The 8,174-nt window shown below is 41.2% G+C and overlaps 1 non-coding gene across 1 annotated transcript; it reads left to right on the top strand.

The window, feature by feature from the left end:
• The first annotated feature begins 1,787 nt into the window (after positions 1 to 1,787).
• LOC144492007 (U2 spliceosomal RNA) lies at positions 1,788 to 1,979 on the top strand. The gene has a single exon (XR_013497561.1). It is a non-coding gene; the product is annotated as a U2 spliceosomal RNA (small nuclear RNA).
• Positions 1,980 to 8,174: the final 6,195 nt, after the last annotated feature.

Here is an 8,174-nt window from a genome sequence, read left to right on the forward strand (position 1 = left end):
CACTAGTATCTCTGTCTTCCGTTGGGTACCTTTCTTCAGATTAGACTGTGCTTTCAAATCATCATTTTTCTGACAATCTGCTCTGAGATACTTATCAGAGATTTCATTTTTCCATCTGCTGCACTGCTGTAAGTGGACAATAGAGAATAGATAATAGCTTCATTGTTATCACTCTTTCCGTTGGAGTTGCTTCGGGTCATAACAGTATCCAAATAGGCTCTTCTTAAATAACTTCAAAACCTTGATTGTGAGCTAGATCAAACAGCTTAGATTTTTATCTAGCCCAAAAAAAAGACTGGCCGCATAGGCCTTTGTGGCTGTTTACTCGAGTTGGCATAGAAACAAATAGAAACTGGATCAAGGAGTTTCTTATGTTGTTGTACGGAGTCAACAATACCAGCCACAGTCTACAGTTACACAGTATAATGGCAGGTATTCTCTGAATGTAGATAATGTCCTTTTTACCAAAGCACCAACTATCTGCTGAGCCTGACATTTTGATGTAAAATGAGATGACAGGCCCAAGTGTAGTTTGAAAAGAATACTTTACCATGGGATGAAAATTAAAGTATTTTTCTGGAGGATAATTATTCATATAAATATGTCGTTATTATTCTTTTACAGAACAGGAGTCCGATCTGATTAAATAAATTAATGATCTTAGCCTCAGTCTTCATTACTGCAGCATCTTCATCTTTCGGTCTCTTAGTTTTATTTTTCAGGTTCAGCTGAGCATAAAAGCGAAAGATAATTTCTATACAATGTATGCAGGTTATCACATCAAGATACCTTCTCCCTATTAACAGCAGTCACAGCAGGGACTGGCCACATGCAGTGAGTTAGCACATTGTGAATTTACCTCTGGAACCTGTGTTTAAATCCAGTGCAAATGATGGAATGAAAATTTCCCCTCTCTGTGAGGGCTCTTCTAAGATTAGGGCTAAGCTACTTTGTTATCTGGCTTGGCACAGGCCTGAATGTAAAATGGACATAAATGGCGGAAATCAGCTTAAACAATCAGGGCTCAAGGAAAGTGCAGAACCAACAACAGTATAATTCTTATTATAATAAAGTATGAAAATGTAAGTTTCAATTCATTTAGCACATCGCGAGCAGCATATTTAAGAACCTACAATTGGAAAATTTAAATTTGAATGCGACTCATGCCATAAAAATGCATTCAAAGATATGGAAAACACGGCATGCATTTCAGTGAGAATAGTTTTAGAAAACCTTGTAAGTTGCATTAAAATCCGAGAAAAGTGACTGTCATGCCCAGTACAGGCATAACGATGTTACAGATTTAAAGCCATTTTTAAAATGGACACAACGGTTTTTAAGATGGCTGATGACACATCTTGAGACTTTGGCAAGATCAGCTCCAGACAAGATCCAAAACCCAAGCAAATATCTCATTATAATTTGAAGAATCCCAGCCACTTGTGAAAATCACATGTGCTTTTGTAAGGATGAACTCTAAGCAAAACGACAATGATAGCAGCTGATCCATCTTCATGCCTCACAACGGACAATCGAGACGTTGAAACTCAATGGATGTTAGACAAACTTGAAATTAGTCTCATCGACACTTCATTGTATTGTGGTGGTCCTTCGTCTCAAAACACAAAGTGTGATAGGCCTCAATGCTGGATGTGTATCGATCCAACCCCCCTACCTTATTGGAGAAAGGTCTTTGGTTTTGCATAGATCACATGATTAAGGCAGCCATGCTTCTGCCTGCTTTTAAAAGTTATGGCAGAAGCTGAGCGGCTCAGAGGAAAACCATGGTCGCTTCTCGGCCTTTTGGCTAAGATCAAGTGTAGTATCAACATGCTGTGCTTGGTTGAAGTCATTAGGTTATATTTTAGCTTCATTTGAAGCAATTTTTAAAAGCGGCATCTTGGCCTTTTGGCTAAGATACAAATGAGATCAAGCCTTGGAGGAGGTGCAATGCCTACTCCAATCAGCTTGGATCATGTAGATCAAGCCCAAGACAGGAGGTGAGAGCTCTGTCTTGTCAGCTTGGATCAGGAATGTCTCAACTTGTTGAGACTCTGATTGGACTTGATTTGATTGAATTGGATTTTAAAAAACCATGACAGATTCCATCTGAAATTCCATCTGAAAAGCTTCTCGGCTTTGTGGCTGAGGTCAAGTGTCGTTTTTGAGCTTGCACATGATAGAAGTCAATGAGGTTACACTGAGGCTTCATTTGAAGCAATTTTTAAAAATGGCATCCTGGCCTTTTGGCTAAGATGCAAATGAGATCAAGCATTAGAGGAGGTGCAATGCCTGCTCCAATCAGCTTGGATCATGTAGATCAAGCCCAAGACAGGAAAAGGCTTGCCTGTCTTGCCCACTTGGGTCTGTAATGTCTCACTGGTTGAGATTTTGAATTGGACTTTGATTGGATTTGATTGGATATAGCTAAAAAAATCTGAAAAGCTATTGAACTAGTCACAAGACAAAAACAGCCAAGGTAAAACCGTGAAAGGAGAAGGAATCTCCCCCCACCAACCTGTTCCAACTTCAGGTTAACCTGAAAGCCAAGATCTGGACAATTTAATTACAAGAAGCTTTGCAGCGTACTGAGAATCCTCCACCTTTACCAGACCTCCACTCCAGTGCCAATTCAGCTAAGAAACTACAAGCCTGTTATGAAAGAGGCAAAAATCATTACAATTTGTAATTGCATTATTGTTTTCTCACCTGTATCTATTCTTTGTGTGTGAGACATTGCATTAAAACCTTTAGAGCAAGAGTGTGGTAATAAATGATCCTCTTCAATTTCAAATTCACAAAGCCTGCTACTGGAATCATTTCAATCGAGAAATTACTCGAGAATAGGAAAATACACACATCTCACACATAAAAAAATCACAGTCAATAACAAAACATACACACTGTGTCTGTGAGATGACCTTGTTTCCTGCTGTGCCTGAACTTCGGTGAGGTTGAAGACTAGGAAGGTGCATTCACACATTAGAACTTTAAGCATTGCTTCTGCTATCAGCAGCATGAAGGAAGAATTGATGTTCTCCATTTCCCCGATGTTGATTCAACTTTGAAATTAAACAGAAAATTGTCAAAGAGAGACTTCTTTCCTCCGTATTCAAAAATCTCAGGAAGGGAACAAACATCAGGCTGCAGTCAAGTTTATTGTTTGATTTTAATAAATTTGGTAAATGGGCACCACACGATAAATGCAATAATAAAGGTGTGGAATTACCAAAAACATCCTGAAGCATAGTTTCTACTGTTAATGCCCATGCTCTAGAGTTTAGAGTGGTCATAGGGAGACTCTCTGGCTGTAAAACTAAGCTTCATGGGTCATTTTGGTACCAAAATTGTGTTTGCATCACATGCACACATTTCCAGCATGGTTCACACCAAACACCATCTAGGTGAGGGTGTTAGCACAGGGGACAGGAGATTGCGCCAGAAGAATGCAGTGTAGGAAGATCATCATTTAAGTCAGCAAGTAATGCTGGTGACATCAGCTCTGCCATTTTTGACCCCATCGCTCTCCCTGTGGTGGCATGGTGGCACAGTGGTTAGCATTGCTGCCTCACAGCGCCAGGGACCATAGCTTCAATTCCCAGCTTGGGTCACTGTGCGGAATCCGCATGTTCTCCCCCTGTCTGTGTGTGTTTCCTCTGGGTGCTCCGGCTTCCTCCCACAGTCTGAAAGATGTGCTGGTCAGCTCATTGGCCATTCTAAATTCTCCCTCAGGTGTATCTGAACAGGCACCGAGTGTGGCGACTAAGGGATTTTCACAGTAACTTCATTGCTGTGTTAATGTAAGCCTACTTGTGACACTAATAAATAAACCTTAAACTTTAAACTCTTAAACATGTACAGCTGAATATTGCATTCAGCAGCAGCAGAATGAACTTCCCTCACTACCACTACATCAGTGCTACTTAAAGGTATCATCAACAATTTGCAGGTTAATTGCTAATTTAAAGCATGTTGGTGAGTTTGACTTGGCGTGGTGCTGCATGTGGAGAAGGCCTTAGCAGTGACTTCAGCAGTTCTGCTCTCAGTCTTATTATGCTGTAAATGAAATCTCCCTTGTGCAGCAGCATGTAAGGGAGCTGGAGTAGATAGAGAAAATGGCAAGTCACTCACTGAGGAGGGAGGAGAAGATCTCTCAATCGGAGGCATTATCCTTCTAGAGTTTTCGAGGGGCACTTCTCTTACCTTCCCCTAAGCCAGGAGCAGTGTATGCATCACCTGAGCTTTACGAGGGAGGTAATCACAGAATTCTGTCACCTCTTGCAACCAAACCTGCCACCTCAGAACAGGGCAAGGACAGCACTGTCAGTGCCTATGGCCCTGAATTTCTTAATTAGTTCTGCACCACCCTCATCTACTCAGGAACTCGAGTGCACGATGAATCTGCAATCCACTTCAGAGACACTTGCATTGCTTAGCTGGAGAGAGACATTTCTCTGATCGAATTCCTTTGTAAAGAGCTCAGTCCTTTCATGGTACTTGCTTGACTTTGATTGGATTGGTTTGAAAGTAACATTAGCTCCTCATGGATATCTGCTTTTACCAGTTCCATACTCCAAGGGTTAAAGCTGAGAGTGACTGACAGTTTATTGTGGCATCACCACCTGTGTTCTGGTCACCTTGTGATCCTTCAAGGTTGGAGGAGGTGAAATGTATAACATCTTCCATTTCACCTTCCACTGCTGTGTCAGAGAGATGACTGACGCTATTTATGTCAAGAGAGGAGTGTGCATTATATCCTCTAAAGGAAGCCAGTGGAGTGTGCTCTTGGCTTCTCTAGAATAACAGGCTTCGCCAAGGGTAGGGTGTTATCCACTGTACACACGTGGCTTTATGCACACTGTGTCTAAATTCAGAGATGTCTGGCAACTGCAATGGGTTCCACTCCTTGAAAATGCAGCTGGCGTGTGACCAGGTTCAGCATATCATGCTGGTGAACACCCAGTGTCCTGGCAGCAGTCCTGATACTTTAGTTCTGCTCCAGTCTGCTATTCCCTCAGTCTTCCAGCTAACATGTCAAACAGAAGGGTGGCTGCTCGGCAACAAAGACTTTTATTTGAAATCTGACTCATGAATTTGTTCCACAACCCAATCATATGTGGCCAACATCGGTGAAGTGAGGACAATGCTGTAATGAGAAACAGCATGGAGTAGACCATGAGACAATAGAGCAATAGTTCCACTGCCTGGGCTGCTCTGGAGGTGTCCTCCAGTACTCACTGGAGCATATTCATACCATCCTGTCAGATACCATTAACATTTAAAGAGAAATCCAAGCACTCCGAGGTTACCTGACAGAACTAAGTCACTAGGTTTCACATTGTTAAACTGAAACAAACTTAATTGAACATAAGAATTTAACAAAACAAGCACTATCCACTTAACATGATAATTTATAATTCTCATGAACTCAGTTCTACTTTTTACCTCTCTCCAAGAATTTCCTAACATATTTCAAGAACATTGAATGGCTTTGTGAGTGGAAAATCATGTCTCACAAATTTGAATGAGTTTTTTGAAGGGGTAGCCAAGAAGGTAGATGAGGGCAGTGCAGTTGATGTTGTCTACATGGACTTTAGCAAGGCCTTTGACAAGGTACCATATGGTAGGTTGTTGCATAAGGTTAAGTCTCACGGGATCCAGGGTGAGGTATCTAAATGGATACAAAATTGGCTTCTTGACAGAAGCCAGAGGGTGGGTGTAGAGGGTTGTTTTTCAAACTGGAGGCTTGTGTGCCTCAGGGATCAGTGCTGGGTCCACTGTTATTTGTCATTTATATTAATGATTTGGATGAGAATATAGGAGGCATGGTTAGTAAGTTTGCGGATGACATTAAGATTGGTGGCATAGTGGATAGTGAAGAAAGTTATCTCCGATTGCAACGGGATCTTGATCAATAGGGCCAGTGGGCTGATGAATGGCAGATGGGGTTTAATTTAGACAAATGCGAGGTGATGCATTTTGGTAGATTGAACCAGGGCAGGACTTACTCAGTTAATGATAGGGCATTGGGGAGAGTTACAGAACAAAGAGACCTAGGGGTACATGTTCATAGCTCCTTGAAAATAGAGTCACTGGTGGACAGAGTGGTGAAGCAGGCATTCAGCATGCTTGGTTTCATCGGTCAGAACATTGAATACAGGAGTTGGGACGTCTTGTTGAAGTTGTACAAGACATTGGTAAGACCACGCTTGGAATATTGTGTGCAGTCCTGGTCACCCTATTATAGAAAGGATATTATTAAACTAGAAAGAGTGCAGAAAAGATTTACGAGGATGCTACCGGGACTTGATGGTTTGAGTTATAAGGCGAGGCTGGATAGACTGGGACTTTTTTCTCTGGAGCATAAGAGGCTGAGGGGTGATCTTATAGAGGTCTATAAAATAATGAGGGGCATAGATCAGTTAGATAGTCAATATCTTTTCCCAAAGGTAGGGGAGTCTAAAACTAGAGGGCACAAGTTTAAGGTGAGAGGGGAGAAATACAAAAGTGTCCAGAGGGGCATTTTGTTCACACAGAGCATGGTGAGTGTCTGGAACAACCTGCCAGAGGTAGTTGTAGAGGCGGGTACAATTTTGTCTTTTAAAAAGCATTTGGATAGTTACATGGGTAAGAAGGGTATAGAGGGATATGGGCCAAATGTGGGCAATTGGGATTAGCTTAGGGGTTTAAAAAAAAGCATGGACAAGTTGAGTCGAAGGATCTGTTTCCATGCTGTAAACTCTATGACTCTATCATTCGCTTTTCCTGCTACCAACCCAAAGTTATGCCACAGCCCCCAAAAGTCACTTTGATTTCCCCTCAGTGTTCCAGCTAACCTCTGAAGTATTAAATTTCATGGGGAACCTTCCATTAGTTACTTGCTAAATAGCCCTCCAGATGCTCTTCAAAACCTCATGAAACTTCTCAAATTGAATTCAGGCTTCACTGCCTTCTTGCTTAGAGTTTTAAACATCAAGTACACTCCAGATTCCTAATGGCCCACTATGTTCCAACAGCTTCTATATAGCTGCTGGCCCCATTGCTGATTCCAAGATCCCGGCAGAATGCTTCTCTCTGCCTGTTCCAAGCTGACTGACCATGTTGATTGCTTCTAAGGTAACAAAAAACTGTCTTCTGCCTCTTGGCTCTGTGAGAGAGACTATAGATTTATTCCTCCACCTTCAGGCTAGGTAATTCTTCCGGCTACTTTTCCCCTCACAAACTGCAATCTGAGTTTGAGCCTCTTTGCATTTACACAGTGAATGATGTGGTATTTTCTCTGCTTAAGTTATAGGCCTGACTAATATTCATTTTCTTTGGCCCTCTAAACTCAGTGAGCTACATTCTACACCAAAACTGCAACTGCCTGCTTTCTGAAAAAAAACCACACATAATTTAAATGAAAAAAGCCTCCTTCAGCCCATTACAATGACAATGTGGCACGTCTGGGATGTCTTCAAACTGAAATGTGAATTAGTGATTTTCCCTTCAATCCAATTCTTTGGTTTTGTAACCCATATGAATAATTTCTATTTCAAATATAGTTTTATAACCCTCTTTTAGCTTCTTCTATGGAGATAATGATTGGCATTATGGATCGAGAAATGAGTCACCCATTCTTCAGTGTTTACACTTCTAACTCTGACCTTGAAAGTTACATTACAACTGTAAATAATTCCAAGCTTGATTGAATTGCATTTACTTCAGAGCTGCTTGTCAGTTTCTCAATCAGATGTCCCTATTTTTCTACAGTTAAAACTTTAATTCCTAGAACTCAAAGTCATATTCCAAAAATATGAATTATGAACTATATATTTGCAATGATATGTTCCGATTTGATTGCTGTACCCTCCACAATATAGCCATAATGAGGGCATAGTCTTTGCCAACAGAGATAGGGCGTGCAGTTCAGGATAAGAATTAGGAAGGGAGAAGACAACAGGAACGTCCCCATTCTCGCCAGGCTGTCTCTGATCATGTCATTCAATGAAGTTTCCCATGAACAAAACTCAAAATCTCCATTGTACACTAGTCATACAGCTTACCCTCCCACTGTTATGGTCCATAGCAGCATCCACTTCACCATAATACAATAATAAAAGCCACCACAAAACAACCATTCCATAGAAAATGTATCCAACAAAACATTCAGTATTCCACATGAAAGCCAACTA

Source organism: Mustelus asterias, chromosome 3, assembly GCF_964213995.1.
Source record: "Mustelus asterias chromosome 3, sMusAst1.hap1.1, whole genome shotgun sequence".
NCBI lineage: Eukaryota > Metazoa > Chordata > Chondrichthyes > Carcharhiniformes > Triakidae > Mustelus > Mustelus asterias.